Raw genomic sequence first — 22,477 nt, forward strand, 5'->3', positions numbered from 1 at the left:
TCAAAAATTAATTAATAAGATTTTTGCTTTTGAATTAGTAAATTTTACAAATAAATAGTCATTTCTACTAATCTATTAGTAAAATTTACTAATAAAAAAATGTACTAATTTGAATAACTGACTGAATTTTTTTAATTAAATTATTAAATTTTATTATTAAATAATATTTATATATGTATTTCTACTAATTAATAGTAATTTCTACTAATTTTTAACTCTCCCCCCTCCTTTCAATCTCTTTATTTTCTCTTATCGGAATTTCTTATGTAGGTAATTGATTTGCGATATTTAATTTTCAACTTTTTATAAGTATGTGAAAACAATTAAATTTTAATTTTGAATCTAAAATTGTTTTTATACGCTCTAAATTTGAGTAAGTAAAATTGGTTACTAATTTGAATTAGAGACTGAATTTTTGCTATTGAATTAGTAAATTTTACTAATTAAAAATTTACTAATTTGAATTCGTAACTTTTTGCTTTTGAATTCGTAAATTTTACTAATAAATAGTAATTTCTATTAATTTATTAGTAAAACTAACTAATTTATAATAATTTATAAAGCAAATTTTACTAATAAACAGTAAATACTACTAATTTATTAGTAAAATTTACTAATTTATAATTATTTATAAAGTAAATATTACTAATAAATAGTAATTTCTAATTTCTACTAATTTATTAGAAATACTTATTAATTCGTTTTTAATAAGTAAAATTAGTAAATTTTACTAATAATACTAATTTTTACACGGAGAAAATTTGTTCCTTACATTTTACCGAATTTTTCAATAAACTTGGGATATAGTAGCATAATCGTAATTTTTAATAATTTTTATATTATTTTTTCGGTAACAATATTTAAAATCTAATGTGATATCTTTATTCCTTAAGAACTAGTACTGTAAAAGTTGAAAAAAAATTGAAACTGAACGTTTAATGTAAATTAAATAAATACCTCCTTGATGGGCACTAACGTTTCAGGAATAGTTCGGTAAAACTTTCTTGACTTGCCTAAAGTGTTAGTTTTCAGGAATAGTTCGGTAAAACTTCCTTGACTTGCCTAAAGTTTTAGTTTTCTGGATTGAAATACTTTATTTCAAGTGTCCCGCAGTCAAATGAAAGACTTTCACACTAATAGTTGATTTTTCCAACTTATTTAGACTTAATTAATAATCATTTTATTATTATTTAAATTAAAATTCAATTAATTAATTATTTTAAACACTTATTAATTGCCAAATATGTAATAAATGCTTTTAAATCAAGTAAAAAGAAAATATAAAATGGCAATAACATACTTATTTTTTTAACATATAATTTATTCATTTTAATTAAATATGAATAATAGTAAGTAAGTAAGCAAATAAACATAAGTAAGTAAGCAAAAAGGAAATAAATAAGTAAGCAATTAAACATATAAGTAAGTATGTAAGTAAGTAAATAAGTAGGTAAGCAAGTAAGCAAAAAGGAAATAACTTGCTTGTTTACTAGCTTACTTTCTTATTTGCATACTTACTTGCTTATTTCCTTCTTGCTTACTTTGCTTACTTGCTTACCTACTTATTTGCTTACTTCCTAATTTCCTTCTTGCTTACTTGCTTGTTTCCTTTCTGCTTACTTACTTCCTTATATGCTTACTTTCTTGTTTCCTTCTTGCTTACTTTGCTTACTTGCTTATTTCTTTCTTGCTTACTTTGCTTACTTGCTTACCTACTTATTTGCTTACTTCCTAATTTTGTTCTTGCTTAGTTGCTTGTTTCCTTTCTGCTTACTTACTTCCTTATATGCTTACTTGCTTACTTTCTTATTTCCTTCTTACTTACTTTGCTTACTTGCTTATTTTCTCCTTGCTTACTTTTCTTACTTGCTTATTTCCTTCTTGATTACTTACTTTCTTATTTGCTTACTTTCTTACTTGCTTATTTCCTTCTTGCTTACTTTATTCTTTATTTGCTTACTTGCTTATTTCCTTTTCGCTTTTTAATACCTCACAATTATTATTTAATATTTCAGAAAGATTAATTTTCTATTAATTAATTTAATAATTTCCAACTTGCACTTTTAATATGTATATTTTTAATTTTAAGCACAAAAATTTGAGAATAATAAGGATTTTCATAAATTATTGTTTTATTCCATTAAATACAAATTTAAACATTTTTCTTTATAATAATAAAAACATAATTTAAAAATATTTCATAAATTGACCTTGAATATAGTTAGAAATGATTCATTAATATAAATAATTTTTAATTTTGTACAACGATAGTTTATTAATTTGAATCTTTCTCACAAGCGGTGAAATAAAATTGAGATTAATATATAAGGACAGTTGAAACTTTCTGAAGCATTAATGTAAAGCGTGCGATGTGTGTATTAGTGTATGCGTTTAGAATGTACTGTAGGCAGGTGTATCAATTAGTATTTGTTCGTAAACAATTGTAGGGGGTTTAGGTAGTGATTAAAGTAGGTAAATTGAGAGTTACGGCAGTATTAATATAGATCTACTGAAGTAACATTATTTTTTATTTTTGTTCTTCAAGTTTTACCGAACTTTCAGTAAATTGCAACTCGTCAGTTTTACCGAAGACTTTAACTTACGTTTTACCGAACTATTCAATAAATTGCAACTCGTCAGTTTTACCGAAGACTTTATCTTACGTTTTACCGAACTATTCAATAAATATGAATGTAGCGAGCACTTGGCTTACGTTTTACCGAACTGTAAGTGAAGCGCTAATACATGTATCGTGAGCTTTATGATTTTTACATTATTTTTCAATGCAATTTCTTTTACAGTCTAGTTCTTGAAAAATTACTGTTTTGACACTTCATCCCAGTTTTACTGAACTAAATTCAGTAAAATTTCAGGAATAAAGTTTCTCCGTGTATACTAATTTATTAGTAAAGCTTACTAATTTGAAAGCAAAAAGTCAGTCACTAATTCTAATTTGGAAAGTATAAACATAATTCGAGATTCAAAATTTAAATATAATTTATTTTCTCCCGTTTATAAGAAGTTAAAAATAAATTATCGCAAATCGATTACATGATGATAGTGGAAGAAAAAGAAATACCGATAAGAGAGAAAGAGAGAGGAGGGAAAAAGGGGGAGAGATGAAAGGGTCGATTAAAGATGGAATTGGCATAAGCTGACTAGGCATACCAAAGTTACATCAATCATCGATGGCAATACGCGAAGGGGGGGTGAGGGGGTGGGGTGTTCTTAAATGCTCGTTAGATCGATACCGTTTATAAAGACAGTTGGCAGCTCTCGTCGGCACCTGCACCCGTTATCATTCTCACATAATCCGTTATCGCTTTCGTGTAGTCCATTCGTTGAGGGATTACAAAAAGCCCTCAAACCCCCCCCCCATCCTGCCCCCAACTCCCTCGCTCTTTCGTCGAGGCATCCGCTTACCGGACCGGAAATCCTCGTCGTATTAACGAATCGATTTAGGGAAATGACGGTTGAGCTTTAAGGGAAAGAGCGTACACAAGCATCCAGGTAACTGATCGTGGTAAATACCTGATATGAGTTAAGTGTATAACTGTGTATATGTGTATATATTTGGGGGGAAACGACATGGGCTGAAAGATTACCATAAATCATCTCTCAATGATCGAAGTGATGATGAGAGAAATCGTATTAAATTTGGTGTATATCGACACGAAAAGGTTAAATTCGATACATGACTGGGAGGAAATTTTCGTCCGGGGATTAAAGTGACCCTTTAGTCCCCGGACGAAAATTTGAGGCCGATTTTAAAAATAGAGTTCGAGAAAGAAATTATATTTGAATTTCAAATATTAAATTACAAATGTAAATTAGTGGGGGGAATTTTCTTTAGGGCCTAGTTTGAGCCAGGTTTCGAAATGGAACCCAATTTTGATGACTCGAATGGCAATCGATTAGTGTGAATTCCTTATAAATAGGAGAAGAAAATTATAGTTGAATTTCGATTTCGAAATTGTAAAAGTAAAGTATTGTGGGAATTTTATTAATTTCCTAGTTAGAGTCAAGATTGGAGACAGAACCTAATTTGGACGACTCGCTTTTGCGATAATTTAATTTTAACTTCTTGGAAACAGAAGAAATAAATTATAGTTCAATTTTGAATCTAAAATTGCAAATGTAAATAATTATGAGGATTTTATTTAATACCTAGTTAGGGCCAATTTCGGAAATGATACCCAATTCAAATAAATAACTGGATTTGCGATAATTTAGTTTCAACTTCTTGTAATTAAAAAAAAAATTATAGTCGAATTTTGAATCTAAAATTATAAATGTAAATTACTATGGGAATTTTATTTGGTGCCTAGTTAGGGCCAAGTTTGGAAAAGGTACCTAATTCGAACGACTGGATTTAGTTTCATCTTCTTATAAATATGTAAAAAATTTATATTGAAATTTGAAATCAATAATTATATAAGTAAATTAGTAGGGGAATTTTATTCAGGACCTAGTTAAGGCCAGGTTTCAAATTGAACCCAATTTACAGGACACGAATGGCAATAACTTATTGTTAATGTCTTATAAGTAGGAGAAGAAAATTATCGTTGAATTTAAATTTTGATAATATAAAAGTAAAGTATTATGCGAATTTTTTTGAGTGCCTAGTTAGGGCCATGTTTGGAAATAGAACCCAATTTATGGACTACTCGATTTAGCGATAATTTAATTTTAACTTCTTATAAGTAAAAGAAATAAATTACAGTTCAGTTCTGAGTCTAAAATAGCAAATGTATGGGGATTTTATTTGGTGCCTAATTAGAGCCATGTTTAGATATAAAACCTAATTTAAACGACTGGGTTTGCGATAATTTAGTTTCAACTTTTTATAAATAAGAAAAAATTGTAGTCGAATTTTGAATAAAAAATTACAAATGTAAGTTAGTATGAGAATTCTTTTCGTGACTAGTTGGGACCAAGTTTGGAAATGAAACCCAATTTAAACGACTGAATTTGCGATAATTTATTTTTAACTTCATATAAATAAGTAAAAAATATTTTTTTTGAATTTTTAATCTAAAATTTTAATATAAAATAATTATAATCAAATACTAAAATTATAATAATAAAGTAGTATGGAAATTTTATTCAGTGCCTAGTTAGGGCCAGGCTTGGAAATAGAACTTTATTGGGACTACCTAAAAGCAATTTAAATCTGATTGGAATCATTCTATTAGCCTGACGATTGTATAGAAATTTCCCTATTTTCTTCTACTTGAATTATGGTTTTAGTAGTAGCCTTGACAGTTACTGACAAGGCCCCCAATCATGGCATAATCAGGGCGTAGGCAAGTCACTTTTATTTAGATTCGTGGCTTCCAGAAAAAAAAATTTGCTGGTCTTGGCAATAAGAAAAAATCTGACTTGGTTTCGTCATGGCTATGATATGGCCCAATCTTGGGCTTTGTAACAATAACTTGGCCCCTATTAGCGTCTAGTCAGATTTCTTACAAGTGATAAAATTTTTCCAAAAAAATAATGGCTTAAAAAAATCATTTCTATTAGAAAAAAATTGAGATCTAAAGTTTTGCAAATAAAAAAATTGCAATAAAAAAAATTGAGATCAAACAATTTTTATTAAAATAAAAATTTAAAAACTAAAACTTTTTCAACCTAAATAAAAATTTTAATTCAAAATAAAATTATTTTACATTTTTACTGGAACAAAAAAATACATCAACTGTCACATCAAAATAATGCCGGAAGAACGAATTTACCGTCGACAATTTTCCATAGCAATTGTGGACAGTAATTTACATCACTCAGCAACATAATGACGCTCTTTTTTATTGACTAAGTGTTGTATCTTCTCACTTTTTTTCACCTCTCTTTATTGTGTTTTTTTTCTGATTTTTCAAATATGGTAAAAAAAAGAGCTTGTAAAAATAAAGCGTTAAAATTTTTTTATAGGCATTCTCTGGTTATAGAGAGAGGCGCAGAACATGGGTAAAAATTCAGGAAATCGCTGTCGTCGGTAGAAGCAGAGTGTATATTCTCTGTAAACGAGGTGATTCACCGACAGATTACTCCCTTTGCGTATGAAAAAGAAAGAAAAAAAACGACGTAAATGCAAAGAAAATTGATGATAGAATTTTAAAAATGTATCGAGCAAGAAAGAAAGGAGGAAAAAAAAGAAGAAGACAAGAATAAAGAAGAAGAAGAAAAAGAAAATATTACCCCGCAAGCGAATTCTTAGAATCGTTGTGGAGAATTTTTTAAGTGCTCCCATCGACAAGTAGTAAATGTATGACTTTAGTCAGACACGTATTTAATTTTATCTTTCGATCATTAATTTTTCAATTGATTTTCAATTATTAACTTTTCAAGTTTTTTTCTTTAATTATTTACTTTCTAATTAATGTTCAATTATCACTTTTTCAAATAATGTTGGATTATTAATTTTTCAACATGGGCCTGACCTGGCACTTTCGTGGCTAAATAAAAGTCTGATTGTAATCAGGCCTAAGTAGGATTTAATTTTTTTAACTTATTCGAGATTTTATCGACTTGATCCCAGAGAAATCCAGGCCTTAGGTTCAATCAGGGCGTCAGCCTGGTCTAAATTTCTACACGAATAGAGAGAAAAAAAATGTGAAATAATATTTCAAAATAATCATTATAATAACAAATAAAAAATAAACATCATCAAGATTGGTTCATTAAAAAGAATTAAAAATCCAGAAAAATACTTTTTTGCTGATTGTCATTTTAAGAGAAGTAGAAAAATAATAGAAATTGTATGTGCGCTTCAGTAGTACAAAGACATTTTGGTCAGACATACGTCCCAGTCAATTTGAAGTCTGTAACGTTTCCCATTATATTTTATGTCACTGTAAATTTTCACAAAACAACAAAACTTTGCAACTCCACTGAAATTCTATAACGAAATGAAAAAAACAGGAAATAAAAAAATACTGTGGAAAAGTAAACAAATTTAAATAGTAAAAATCATTAAATTTGAATTTAGAAACAAATAAAATAAACAAAAATAAAATTTTGAGAGAGGGTCAAAAACGAAAAATATTTTGGGAATTGTGAAATTTTTGTTCCTGGTAGGGACAGAGGGAGAGAAAAAGAGAAAAAGAGAGAAAGAGAGAAAGAGAGAGAGAGGGAGTTTAGTGCGAGAGAGACAATTTTCCAGGGAAATTTTAATCAAATGGGAAAATTATTATTTCAGAAGGGAAAAGATTAATGTTTCTTTGAAGTAAGAAACTACGTCATTATGATGCAATGAATTTTTAAAAACTATAACAAAAACCAATAAACTAAATTCATAAATTTTTTACTAGTTCGTTGAGAGAATGAAGAAGGTGCAAGACGCATTGTTATTTAATTAAAAGCTCATAAAAGCAAGAGAAGAGGCTTTCGTGCAAAAAAAAGGGCAGAGTGAGAGAGAGAGAGAGAGAGAAGGATAGTAAGAGAGAAAATAACGAGACGCTGGAGAACTTTCGTTTTAACGTCCAAGTACTCTCTTAGACTAAAGCGAAGAAAGTTTTTCTCAGTAGCTCATTGGTCGATGGATCGCTCTTAAAAGGTTTTCTTTACCTAAACCTCCGATGCGTGTCCCGTAGAGTGTTGAGAACCAGTTTCAAGTTAGTTCCTGGCAAGCTTTTCTCTCTCTCTCTCTCTCTCTCTCTCTAGCTCACTCTCTTTGGGTTGGAACACCTAGCTTCCGGCTGAAGCCACGAACGTGGTAATGACAACCAAGAACCCCACAGTTACCCCCTTTACCCCAGCCCCTCACTCTGCCGCGCGTTCACGTCCCCCTCGTCGCGTTTGCGTAATCCCCTTCGGCAAAGTTCACACCGGTCGCTCGCACGTCGCAGACGATAGCGTCCGTCATGCTTTAAGCGTCAAAAAAAGCATCAAATGTTTTTTTTCCCCATTCTCTCTGAAGCGAAACATCAATTTTGTATTTAAATAAAAGTGGAATTCGAAATTTAGATGTTTTTGAAAAGAAAATTTTTTTTTTGGAAAGGAAAATCCAGGGTCTGACTGGGGCCAGGTTAGAAAGTGGAATCTAATCGTTTTTCACAAGATTTCGGCCTGATTAGGAACGGGCCCTGATAGAGCCAGGTTTGACCCTGGTTAGCCCTAAATATGAGACGGGTTTCAATCGAAAATTTAGACTTGGCTCTACCGATTGAAACTTGCTGCAACACTAAATCTTTTTGGTCCCGATTACAAGCAGGCCTTTACTACGCCCTGACAGTGCCAGGACTGGTCCAAGTTAGGCCGAGTGTTTCATTCCCTACTTAAGGGATTTGAACCAAATTTATGGATTTAACAAAGTTTGGTACCGTTTGGGACAAGATTGTAAATTCTCAGCAAAAATTCTTCATTCTAAGACTGTCCTGGCTCTAACCGGGCCCAATAATGGCTGGCATGTAATCACGAGCAAATAGGACTTAAATCTACAGTCCCCTTTGGGCCCCATTTTTATTCAACTTTATCTCACTTCTAAGAACTCCAAAAATAGAAATCGAAGCTCGATTAGCCACGACATTGTGCTAACCTGGCCCTATCGGGGCTCAATATGGGCCTGTTTGTATCCGGACCAAAAAGGACCCAATCTTGCTGCTCCTACTTAATAACATAATAATTTGGGCCCGAGACCTAATTTAGCAAAAAGATATCTAACCAGGTCACAACTGGAAAGAAAATTTCTGCAACAGAATTTAATACACTTTTTCTCTGTGTGTCAGTGTGGGAATAAAATTTTAAAGTTGAATATAAAAGTCTCTCGTCTAAAGTATTTAAATTCATATATAAAATGCAAGAAATATAATTAGAAAGGTAAATGAATAAAATTTAAAAAATTAAACACACAGTTTTTTTTTAGTTTCTATTTCTAGTTATTCTAATATAATTTGCAACTTTTGCTTCATTAAATATTAGTCTATGAAAACTTAATGCTCACCAATAAATAATTTTATCTCGTTAAAAAGCTTTTAGACTAACAAGTAATTTTCATATTTACAGTAGTGTGTGCTTTATTTCCGTTCTCTGTATTTTAAATGTTGAGTTTAAAATTAAAATTATATGATTTTTGAATGTTTTATTCAAATATATGTGCAGTATTTTTTGTTATTTAAAAAAATTAAAGCCAAAGGAAGTGAAATAGCAAAAATTTACTTTTTGAAAATTTTTTTTTTAGTAAATCAGTTGTTTGCGGCTATTCCTGGCTCTATCGGGATTCTATAAGGGCCTGCTTGTAGTCGAGCCTAAATAGGACTTAGTTGTAATCTTTTATTTTTAATTTTTTACAGATAAATTTTGAGTTGGAAATATTCGAACTAGGCTCAAAAATAGAAAAAAATACCGTACAGCGTTTCATCTGGCCCTATCTAGGCTCTATTTAGGCGCTTCCTGGCTCTATCGGGGCTCAATAAGGGCCTGCTTTTAATCGAGCCAAGGTAGGACTTAAATTGTATTTTATATTTTTAGAGAAATATTTCGAATTGAAAATATTCCAACCAGGCTCAAAATCTGGCCCTATCTAGGCACTGACTATGGCTAAAAAAATACCCATTTTATGGCCTTCTAAATTTTTTTGAAACTTGCCAATAATTTACAATTGTTTATTTAGAAAAATCCAGATATAGCCTAAATTTAGAATGAAAAACAAGGCCTAATTGCGCCCTTCCTGGCTCTATCGGGGCTGAATAAAGGCCTTTCTGCAATTGATTCTAAACAGGACCTAATTCTTCGTCTCCTGGTAAAAATTTTCACATTGACATTTATTTTCAATAACTTTTTGAATAATAATTATCGAAACAAAAGAGAAGGGTAGGAAAAAAAATACTTTAGAAAAACAAATATTCACATTTGAAAATAGTAATTAAATCTGAAATGTAATATTGACACAGTCGATATATAGTAGTAACGGAAATTTGATCACGGAAAGGAAGGCAAAAAAAAGGAGAGAGAAAAGAAAAAAATGAAGAAAAAATTGTAGATGTTGAACTATATACAGTGAATGTGTATGTGTGTGATAGAGAAAAATAACAAGCATTACCGAGAGAAATCGCGCGGCTCGAAACCATTTTTCCAAACATAACCTAGTTACTTCGATATCTGGCGAAATGATCGCGGCCACTACTATACCGGGCCATCGACGATAGAAATTCAATCTGGTTGGCACGTCTGGAAATTGAAGGAACTACCTAGCCTTCCAGTGATTTCAAGAGGCTTGTAGGGCTGAGAGAGTGAGAGAGAGAGAGAAGGGGGCAGAAAAAAAAGGAAGCTCAACTTCGACGAGCGCTTGAAAAGGTAATTCTCAGAGCGATTCTTCGTTCCCGATCGAATCGAATTCGAATCGGATCGGTTTCGCTTTAAAGCCTTATCCCAAGTACCTCCTTCAGAATTCCAAGGGCGGGAAACGAGCTCAAGACCTAATACCTCCAAAAATTCCATCTGAATAATACGCTTGAATTTCAACCATCTTGTGAAGCTATTTCGAATTTCTCCTATTTGTAATGATTAAGAAATTATTCTGTCCGCATAATTCGCATTCTATTCGAAAACTTGAAAATAATATTTTTCTTTTCCTTCGGCGATATTTTTTATTTGCAAATTTAAAAAAAAAAATATTCTTTTTTTTGTATTTACCGTTTAGATGGCAATAAAGAAATATTCACCTAAATATCTAACTAATTTAATAAAGAAAGCAAATAAAAAGTTAATGACTAATTAAATAATTAATTGAATAAATAAGTAAGAAAAAAAGTAAGTGAATCAGTAACTAAACAAATAAGTGAATAGATAAATAAGTAATTAAATAAATAATTAAACGAATAAGTAAATAATTAACTAAAAAATTAATTAAATAAATGAAACACTGGGGGTCGGTAATTTAATTTCATTATTACTTTCACTTTCAAAATCAATTTTACTCTTACTTGAATACATTTTTATTTTCACTTTAATGTTTGCTTTCACTTTGATAGATTTTTTTCTCTTTAATTTTTACTTCCACTTTGATAGATTTTTTTCACTTTAATTTTTACTTTCACTTTGATATATTTTTTTCCACTTTCATTTTTACTTTCACTTTCATTATCAATTTCACTCACTTTGATAGATTTTTATTTTCACTCTCATTTTTACTTTCTCTTTGATAGATTTTTTCTCACTTTCATTTTTACTTTCACTTTGTGGTTTTTTTCACTTTCATTTTCACTGTCACTTTCGTAAATTTTTATTTCTTCTGTTTTCTTGACAAAAAGTAAAAATAAAAATCTGTCAAAGTAAAAGTGTAAATAAATATCTATCTAATCTATCAATCTAATATCTACCTAATCCAACAAAGTGAAAGTGAATTGTAAAGTAAAAATTTGTCAAAGTGGAAGTGAAATTGAAAGAAAAAGTATAAATAAAATTAAATAATCGACTCCCTGAGTAATTAATTAAATAAATAAGTAAATAAATATATAAATAAATAATTAATTAAATAATAAGTAAATAAATATTTAAATAAAAATAATTGAACGAATACATAAATAAATAATGAAACAAATAAAAAATTAATTAAATAATAAAATAGAGAAATAAATAAATAATTAAACAAATAAATAAAAGCTTCTATTGCTTTCCTCTTTTTCTCATCCAGTTATCCATTAATAAAATTCTTTTAAAATTTTGAATTACCCAAAAATATTTAAAATTGACTAAGTAGCACCTGAAGTTGGCTAGACTTTTTTTTTTAACTTGAAATGGCAGAATTGATAAACACTTGACAAAATGTGAGAACAAATAATTCTGAGTGTCGTTGAAAGGGGATGATAAATAAAAAAAGGGGTGGGGAGGGGGATTATTCTATTCTTCAAGACGGATAAAGTGCGGTTTTTTCGCGGATTCACATTTCCCTTTCCTATATATACATGAGAAAAAGGAAAATCGTAGTCTACTCTAGTTCGCTTCATTCCATTGGTAAAAGTGGGAAAGGTTGGGGCATCTAAGCGTCACTCAAGATTTAGTTTGGAGTCTGCTAGATCGGAGTAAATATCTCCGAGCTACAAGTGGGAGATTTTCCCTCCCTGTTGAGCTCTGCCACTAACTCTCCCCATATCCTCGCGCATTCTCGCTATTTACCTTCATTTCTCTGTCTCTCTTTTTCCTTTTTTTACCCTTCTTTTTTCTCTCTTCTGTTTCTCTTTTTATTCTTTTCCCTCTTTTGGTTTGCATTTTTTTTCTCATCCACTTTTTTTAGCATTTTTTTTCTTCTTTCCTTTTTCTTCTTTTTCCATTTTTTCTACTTTTCTTTTTTTTCCTTTTCCTATTCCTTTTATCTCCTGTTTTCCTTTCTTCTTCCTTTTGTTCCTCTTTTTATTTGTTTTTCCTTTCGTTCTTTTTAATCCATTTTGTGGTACTTTTTCTTCCTCTTCTTTTTTCCTCTTTTTCTTTTTTCTTCATATTTGCTATTTTTTATTTTCCTCTTTTTCTTTCTTCTCCTTTCTTTACTTTCTTCATTCTTTTCTCCTTTCCTTCTTTTTACTGCCTTTCTTCCTTTTTACTCCTTCTTTCTATTTTTTCTTTCTGTTTTCCTTCCTTTCCTCCTTTTTCTTCTTTTTGCTCTTTTTTTCCTGTTTATTATTTCTTTCTTCTTGTTTTTCTTTGTATTTTCTTTTTTACTCCTTTATCTTCTTCTTCTTTTATTCTTTCTTCCTCTATTTGTTTTTTTATCCTATTTTTTCTCTTTTTCATTTTTCCCTTTTTCTCCTTTATCTTTTTTTCTTCTTCCATTTCTAATTTTATTTCTTTTTATTCCTTCTTTCTTTTATTCCCCTTTTCTTCCTTTCTCTAGTTTCTTCATCATTTCTTACCTTTTTCTTCCTTTCTTTACTCTCATTTTCTCTTATTTCCATTGTCCTCTTCTTGTCTTGTGTATTCTTTTTTCTTTTTCTACATTTTACTTCTTTTTTTCTTTTCCCTTTTCTTCTTCTTCTTCTTCTTCTTCTTCTTTATTTCTTATTTTAGAAAGAAATCTCTTTTCTCCTTTACCTTCGTCTTTTTCCTTTTCTTCTCTTTTTCCTCTTTTTCTTCCTTTTCCTCATCTAGTTTTTCTTCTTCTTCCCCTTTTTTCTCCATTTCTCCTTCTTTCGTTTTTCTTCATTTCTCCCTCGTTCCCAGTTAGAAAATTATCGAGCAGCTCTGCCCACAGTGAAATGAAAGAAAACCGAAAGACTTGCAATGTAGCGAGGAAAAGAAAACTTTTCTATTTTTTTTTTTTTTTTTTTTTGACTGACATATTTCACAGACTTTGCTTCCTAAGATCTTATTCTTTTTTCTTCTGCATTTTTTTTTACTTTTTTCTTCTTTTTCTACTTCTTCTTGAGTCAGTCGCGCAAACATATTACGGAAATGGAAGACGAACCGAAAGTATCTTTAAATAGCACACGAGTCGTACATTTCGCGAAAGAATCACGGTTGTGGTTAAACTCTGCACGTTTATGCGGAAAAGAAGACGAAGAAGAAAGAGTAAAAGAAGAAGGCCTCGAGGAGTAAGAGAGAAAGAGAGGACGAGGCAAGCCACAGTAAACATGAGACCAAGTTCATATGTACGCAAGACACGAATGCGATATTACTTACATTCTGAGGAAGAGTAATTCTAGGGTAAAGTTTTATCACGACGTGCTTTCAGTTTTGACATTATATTTACATTTTCCTCGCTAGTCGACGGCAAACGTTTTATATCGAGGACATTCTCAACTTTTAACGCTGAATATTAATTCTTTTTCGAATCGGCAACATTCTTTTCGGAAATTTCTTTTATCAAATCCTAATAATCTTTTGACTTTATTTATTTATTTTTAGTATGTTTAATTATTTATTTACTCTTTTTCCTTTGGTATTTTTTATATCCATTTTCTTCTCTTGTCTTTTTCGTTTTTTCTTCATCTTTTTCTCATTTTCTTATTCTTTTTTTCCTTTTCTTCACTTTCTACCTTTCTTCAATTTTCTACCTTCTTTTTCAATTTTATTACTCTTTTTGTAACTTTTCTTCATTTTCTACCTTTCTTCAGTTTCTACCTTCTTTTTCCTTCTTTTTTTCCATTTTCTTACTTTTTTTTACCTTTTCTTTATTTTCTCCCTTTCTTCAATTTTATTACTCTTTTTGTACCTTTTCTTCATTTTCTACCTTTCTTCAGTTTCTACCTTCTTTTTCCTTCTTTTTTTCCATTTTCTTACTTTTTTTTACCTTTTCTTCATTTTCTCCCTTTCTTTAATTTCTACCTTCTTCAATTTTCTGCCTTCTTTTTCAATTTTATTACTCTTTTTGTACCTTTTCTTCATTTTCTACCTTTCTTTAATTTCTACATTCTTTTTTAATTTTATTACTCTTTTTGTACCTTTTCTTCAATTTCTACCTTCTTTTTCAATTTTATTACTCTTTTTGTACCTTTTCTTCATTTTCCACCTTTCTTCAGTTTCTACCTTCTTTTTCCTTCTTTTTTTCCATTTTCTTACTTTTTTTTACCTTTTCTTCATTTTCTCCCTTTCTTCAATTTCTACCTTCTTCAATTTTCTAGCTTCTTTTTCAATTTTATTACTCTTTTTGTACCTTTTCTTCATTTTCTACCTTTCCTCAATTTCTACCTTCTTTTTTAATTTTATTACTCTTTTTGTACCTTTTCCTCAATTTCTACCTTCTTTTTCAATTTTATTACTCTTTTTGTACCTTTTCTTCATTTTCCACCTTTCTTCAATTTCTACCTTTCTTCAGTGTCAAACCTATATTTGATTTCATTTTATTCCAAACAAAAATGCCAAGAAAAATAATTTAAAAGAAATTAAACAAGTTTAATTTAAAAAAAAGTAAATTAAAAAAAAATTCGAGTAATAATAATAATAATATAATAATAATAATAATAATAATAATAATAATAATAATAATAATAATAATAATAATAAGATTTTCTTCATTTCATTTTTCTTTTATTTATCTTAAAAGCAAATATCAGAATAAACGACTATTGAAGTATCGAATTTTCCCCCACCCATCTCGTCGTGATCTTATCGAAATGCGATAAATTCATGAAAGAAAAAATAAAAGGAAAAAAAAACAAAACACTGTTCCCAGTACCTACTCGTAGTGTTAGTTTTTCTTCTGACACTTGTGTCCCGACTACCTGCATGCGCTCTGAATTTTAATCAGGGTTGAATCTTCCCTCTTATCGGCCTGTAGAAGGGACTGAATGCCGAAGTAATGAGCTCGCGTCGTGCAAGCCAGCGTATCCGGAAGAAAATGCAAGCAACAGCGGCGTAGACAGTAAAATTTTTTATGTTTATTTCAAGGGGGCATCCGAGAGTGGAAAACGCCGAGGGCTAAAGGGATTCGTGTTTCTAATTCAAACCAGAATATTTTCGTCCTGCCGTTTTACACACACATACACATACTATACATATATATATATATTTTATACCAAAATATATACATCATATACTATATATATAGAGCCACCAATCTGCCCCGTAGCTTCTTTACAGATGGGTTTATTCGCATTTGCAATTTTGACGTGAGCACTAAAGACAAAAAAAAGGAGAGAAAATTAAACTTTAAAACTTTGAAAGAATGAAAAACTGGAACGAAACTGACAAAAAGCTTCCGCACGCTTTCAGGAAACTCGGATCTGATCGGGGGCAAGAAGGAGAAAATAAACCTTGTTTTGACAAAAAAATAAATAAATTTCACTTTTTATTGCGCCTTGATTATTTTTTAACTATTTATCAATTAAGTAGTAAAAAGTAGTTTTAGTCAGACAGTCGTATAAATTTCTTAATTTAATTAGGAGACGAATGCAATGTTGAGAATTTATTATAAAATTAAAATTCAGTAGTAAAAATTGTTTTCAGTCAGACAACAATATTTTCCAATTTAATTTTAAGAAGTCAAAGTTCAGAATTAATTATAAAATTGAAATTCAGTAGTAAAAGGACGTTCTAGTCACAGACGAAACGACCTTTAATTTTGAAAATCAGTCATTTAAGTAGTAAAACAAGTTTCAGTCAGGCAGAAAAATTATTAAAATTGATCATTTTAAGTTTCTGAAGTAAATGCGCGATTGAAATAATTAAATTAGTAGTAGGAATAAATTATTGTAAAATAGCGAAAATGTTGAGTAAATTAATACAACTTTACTTTTTAAAGAAAAAATTTATATTTTATTTTTTTTTCTTTATTTAAAACACATTAAGTAGTAAAAAGTATTTTTAGTCAGACAGTTAGTATTTTTCTCAATTTGAGTACGAGAAGAATTCGAAGTTGAGAATTAATTATACAATTCTGATTCAAAATCAGTAGTAAATGACCTTTTAGTCAGACGTAAACTTTTTGTATTTTTAAATCCAGTAATTTAAGTAGTAAATCGTGTTTTAGTCAGACAACAATTAAAAATGGGGATTTTAATTTTGAAAATTATTGCCCTTTTAATACATTTGAATCGGTAAAGACAAATTGTAATCAGACACTCAAAAGTAAAGTAAGTTTTATTATTTTACTATTTTAAAAATTTGTATTATTAATTACAAAAACTCATTTATATCAAATTTTGAATTATAATTATTAAAGAATAATAATAATTAATAATTGTCAGAACAGAACAGATTTGTGAAAATGTTTTGTGAACTTCCTCCCCATACATAAATTTCCCACTTACAATACTATTAGAGAATATTTCACTTAAGATATGGAATGAGACGTGAAACGATATTTCGAAATGAATTAATGCAGAATTAATTACCAAGATGTGCGGTGGTCGGTTTAACGTCTACGTTTTACCAAGAGGTTATAGTGAGGAGGGGGGGTGGGATAAGATGGGGGTGTACAGTTGGAGGAAGTCACCAGTAGCTGACGACTATACGGTTTCATTAAGTCAAGACTGTAAGAAGAGCAGGAAATTGCAAGATCCTAGATTGAAGATTCGGAACTTGAACTAGCTAACGACTTTACGACGGTTCACAGCTGAGCGGTTCCATTTCCTGTCTTTTCTTGTGGTTAAGCCACGATTCTAACAAATCTGACGATGAGTAAATCAAGAATGCTCTTTTTAACCGCACTCGACTTCGCCACTTGCTATTAGTAAAAAAAAAGAAGTAAAAGAAGAGGAAGAAGAAGAAGAGAAAAAAAAATTCACTTAATTTCACTTCCTTCATTCCAATATTTAAGGATATTTAAGGATATTATAAATTACAGTAAATCAAGAGGTATTTGCTCTCTAAATCTGAGAAAACATTTTTACTTTTTTTAGAGACGTATATTTTTTTGTTAACATTTTCATTGTCTGACAAAAACTACTTTTTACTACATAATTTGATTTCAAAACACAAAAAAATCTAAAATGTAAATTTTTATTTAAAAAATAAATTTGCAATAATGTACTCCAATTTTTTAGATTTTTTCTCACTACTGTTTGTCCTTACTATTGATTTAATTATTTTGAAACATGCATTAACTTCCAAAAATTAAATTTACAAGTTTAAATTGTTCTGCCTGACTTAAACTAGTTTTACTACTGAAAAAACTGGTTTTAAAAATTGATAGTCATTTTGTCTTACTGAAACTTTCTTTTACTACTGAAATTTAATTTTACAATTAATTCTAAACTTCAACTTCGTCCCAAAATTAAATCGACAAAAATTTATATTGTTGTCTGACTTAAAACAGTTTCTACTACTTTATTTGTTTTTACTAAATAACAAAGTATAGAAAAATAATTTTGTATAAAAATATAATCAAATTTCAATGATTTACTTAAATTTTTCCATTTTACTACTGGATTTATTGATTGAATTATTTTATTCGATTTATCAATAAATTAAAGCTGCTTTGTCTGACTAAAACTGGTTTCCACTACTGAGTTTGAGGTTTGTAATTAATTTTTAGCTTAAGAAATCTTCTCTAACTCAAATTGAGAAATTTATACTACTGTCTGACTAAAACTACTTTTTACTACTTAAATTACTGAATTTGTTCAAAGTAAATATTTATTGGTCATAAATATTTTAATTTATAGTATTAAATAAATAGTTATTTGTACTAAATATGAATTACTTAAGTCAAATAAATGGAATAATTGTCTCTAATAAATATTGCTTTAAATAAATTATGAAAATTACTTGATTCAATAATCCTAGTTTTTAATTCAAAAAAATAAAGTGGTCAAAGTAGTTTTTTTTTACCAAAGGGTGAAGTTTAAAAGACGAGTAAAGTATTTTTAAAGAGCACAAAAATAATAAAGTAATTTTCTAATTAAAAGAAAAGAAACATTTCGATTTTTTGCAAATTTCAGAAAAGTAGTTTTTTTAACCAAAGGGCTGAGATGAAAAATTGGGTAAAGTGTTTTTGAAGAGCCTAAAAATAATGAAGCTGAATGCCATAAAAAAGAAGAAAAAATGTTGAATTTTAAGAAATTCGGTTTTTCGAATTTTTAATAATTTTTGATTTTTTACCAGAGGGTGGAGACTATTAAATAAGTAAAGTGTTTTTAAAGAGCCTAAAAATAATGTAGCTAAATGCCATAAAAAAGAAGAAAAAGTGTTGAATTTTCAAAATACTACTGATTTTGAATTTGATAATTCATTCTTAACTTCAAATTCTTCTCGAACTGAAATTTTAAATACTACTGTCTGACTAAAACTATTTTTTACTACTTAATTCGTTTTAAATAAACAAAAAAGTATATATGGTTAATTCTGAACTTCGACTTTTTCTCAGAGCTAAATGGAAAAATTTATATTGTTGTCTGACTGAAAACATTTTTTACTATTGAATTTCAATTCTGAATACTTCTACTTCTTCTCAAAAGTAAATTGAAAAATTTGTATGGTTGTCTAATTGAAAATTTTTTTTCTATGGATTTTGAATTTTATAATATTACTTCTCAACTTCGAATTGTTCTCCTACTCAAATTGAGAAATTTCCACTACTGTCTGACTAAAATTACTTTTTTCTACTGAATTTGTTTTAAATAAACAAAAAAGTCTGAAATATGAACTTTATTGTTTAAAAAAAATATAAACTCAGGAATTTATACAACTGTCTAACTAAAAATACTTTTTACTACTGAATTTGTTTTAAATAAACAGAAAAGTCTGAAATATGAATTTTTAGTTTATAAAAATAAATTTTGAATTTTATTATTAATTTTGAATTTCGGTTTTTTCGCAAAACTAAATTGAAAAATTTATATTGTTGTCGATCGAAAAACAGTTTTTACTATTGAATTTAAATTTTATAAATTCTCAACATCGAATTCTTCTCCTAATTAAATGAAGAAATTTATACGACTGTCTGACTAAAAACAGTTATTACTACTGAATTCGAATTTTATTATTAATTCTGAACTTCTAATTCTTCTCAAAACTGAAATCGAAAAATTGAACCTTACATCGACACATTTCCTTTTTCATATGAGTAAATTATTTTGTTTACATTTTTCTTAACCTTCTTCGTAAAAATTTTTTTCTTTTTACCTTTAACGTAAAATTTTTTTTTTCGTAATTAAAAATTGAGAAGATTAAATAGAGTTAAAAGAAATTTCCCATTGTATTATTTTATTGATCAAATGATACGTTTTTAATTGTAAAATGATTTAATTTTTCCACTTGAGAACGCTAATATCGCCACCAGCTGTCGTGAAATCTGCTTTTATCAACTGAACTGCCATCTAACGGTGATATTGACGTTCTCAAGTGAAGAAAAGTCTCCATCTTAACTCTCAAGATTTTTCTAAGTCTCCTGTAATTTTTCATTTTAAAAAACTGTAGACTAGATATAATTTAAAATTTTTTTCTGTATAAAAAATGTTTTTACTTTTCTAGAGGGAAGTTAAATTTTTTTCCCCTATATGAGAAAGGACAGTAAAATATTTCCGTTTATTAAAAAAAATTCGAGAGATGAAAATATTTTATCACTATACGGGAATTGTAAAAATTGATTAATTTAACTAAAGTTGCACGGCACTTGCTGTCAAATGAACAAACGATAGTGGAAGTGGACAATAAGAGAGGGTAATGCACTTCGGCTTGGTTTTACGAGTTGCATCCAGACAGGGAAAATGGTTACCTACGCCTATTTTTCTCTTGTCGTTTCTCTCTCTCTCTCTCTCTCTCTCTAGCTCTCTTCCTCTATTGGTCACTCTCCTCATGAATGTGTTAGTAGTCAGCAACTATGTTTATCGTTGCAGAACGAAGTGCAATGGAGGAACGAATAAAAAGGGAACGAGTGCCGAGGCCCGATTGCAAATTACTGTTTGACGTTGGTAAACTTTCTCGGGAATTTTTTTTCATCCACCTACGAGAGCGTTATTCTTTTTTTTTTGCGTTTGTCATTTCGTCTCTCTGCATTCCTTGGCGCAGTTTTCTCTCTTTTTTTCATTTTTTTGTTCAATTTCATTTTTGCACTTGGATTTTTTTTTTTTTTGGTGGGGGGATTATTTTTTTTTTTTTTGCTTTTTTTCTTTCTAAAATTGAAACAATATAACGCTTAAGTCGTGTGTGAAACGAGAGAGTGGAATTATAACCCAGTGCAGTCGTATCGCAATATTTTGCAATTGCGCGACGCAGATTTATTATATCTAGAGTCGGATCGGGTCGGTCAGTTATTACGAAGGACTGAGCGATTGCTCTTAATATGCGCGCCAGCTGCGTTAGTGACCGACCCTATTCACCTCGGTGCCCCGACTTTTTTTTTTCTTTTTTCTTTCTTTCTTTCTTTTTTTGCAAAACCACCGCATACCCCCTCGAAGATCTAGAGACTCTGATAAAAATGAACTGCCGAGCTCAACTGCACTTCATTACTTTAGTGAAGCAGACACTGTCTCTTCTTTTATGAGATAAAATAGAAATTTACTTCCTACGCAGTTTTTTTTGACCCCTTAGAGTCTTTATTTTTTTATAATAAATCCCCCTTCTCTTTCCTACATTTCTTTACTTTACTAATTTTATAAATTTAACAAGTGGAACCTAGCGGAATGCATATAATTTTTTTTCCAATTTTTACTACCTTTTTTTTTTTTTTTGAAATTCAATGTTTAAAAAAAAGAAGAATCGTTAGTTAGTTTTTTTCTAAAGAATAGTTTTCTTCAATATATTAATGTCCGACTTGTCTGACTAAAATTGCCCTCTACTACTGATTTAAATGTTTCAATTGCTTATTCACTTAAATTTTTTAGTGTCTGGCTTGTCTGTCTGACTACAATTTACCTTTACTACTGATTTAAATCTATTAAAAGCAAAATAAATTACTAAAAATTAAAATCACTATTTTTAAATGTTTTGTCTGACTATAAAAAGTTCTACTACTTAAATTACTGGATTTAGAAATATAAAAACTTTACGGGTGACAGAAATTTGTTTTCACTACTGATTTTGAATTTAAAATTAATTTTCACTCTTCAAATTCTTCTCCTACTGAAATTTTGAATACTACTGTCTGACCAAAGCAACTTTTTACTACTTAATTTGTTTTAAATAAAAAAAAAGATTAAATAATAAGTAGAGTTACAATAATTAACTCAAAATTTTAGATTTTTCTTACAATAGTTTGACTCTACTACTGATTTAATCATTTCAAATGCACATTCACTTGACAAACATAAAAGTGAACAGTTTTAATTGTTCTGCCTGACTGAAACTGGTTTTACTATTTAAATTACTGGATTTAAAAATTCAAAACGTTACGTCTGACTAAATCTTCTTTTTACTACTGAATTTGAATTTTATAATAAACTAGATTTTAGGCTAGTTTTTTCGATATTTAGAAATATTGACTTCTTCTCCTAATAAAATTGAGAAATTTATACGACTGTCTGACTTCAACTACTATTCACTACTGAATTTTTTTTTGTAACTCAAGTTATACATTTTTAACTGCTCTGACCGAGAAAAAATAATTTTTCTCTTCAAACTTATAAACTTTAAAAATGCGAGGTCGTTTTGTCTGACTATAACTTTCTTTACTACTGAATTTCAATTTTATAATTAATTCAAAAAAGTTCGAGTTCTTCTAAAAAGTCAATTGAAAAATTTGTATGGTTGTTTCTGACATAAAACTTCTTTTTCTATTCAGTTTGTTTTTAGTAAACAAAAACGTTTGAAAACTAATTTTGTATAAAAAAATTAAAATTTAGAACTTTCCACAACTGTGGAATAATGAATTCTAAACTACGACTTCTTCTTAAAACTAAATTGAAGAATTTATATTGTTGTCTGTCTGAAAACAATTTTTACTACTGAATTTGAATTATATAATTAATTTTGAACTTCGATTTCTTCTCAAAACTTAATTGAAAAATTGACCTTTTAGTCTGACTAAAAACAGTTTTTACTACTTAATTCGAATTTTATAATTAATTCTGAATTTGACTTCTCAAAACTAAATTGAAAAATTTACATTACTGTCTGACTAAAAACAGTTTTTACTACTGAATACAAATTTTATAATTAATTTTGAACATCG

The 22,477-nt window shown here is 29.1% G+C and overlaps 1 protein-coding gene across 7 annotated transcripts in view; it reads right to left on the bottom strand.

Annotated features, from left to right (window-relative positions):
• The window catches only part of LOC122505579 (RNA-binding protein Musashi homolog Rbp6), a 1,132,030-nt gene that overhangs the window by 402,356 nt on the left and 707,197 nt on the right, over positions 1 to 22,477 (bottom strand). The gene's annotated exons all lie outside the window — the stretch shown is intronic.

This window comes from Leptopilina heterotoma, unplaced genomic scaffold, assembly GCF_015476425.1.
Source record: "Leptopilina heterotoma isolate Lh14 unplaced genomic scaffold, ASM1547642v1 Lhet_36, whole genome shotgun sequence".
Lineage (NCBI taxonomy): Eukaryota > Metazoa > Arthropoda > Insecta > Hymenoptera > Figitidae > Leptopilina > Leptopilina heterotoma.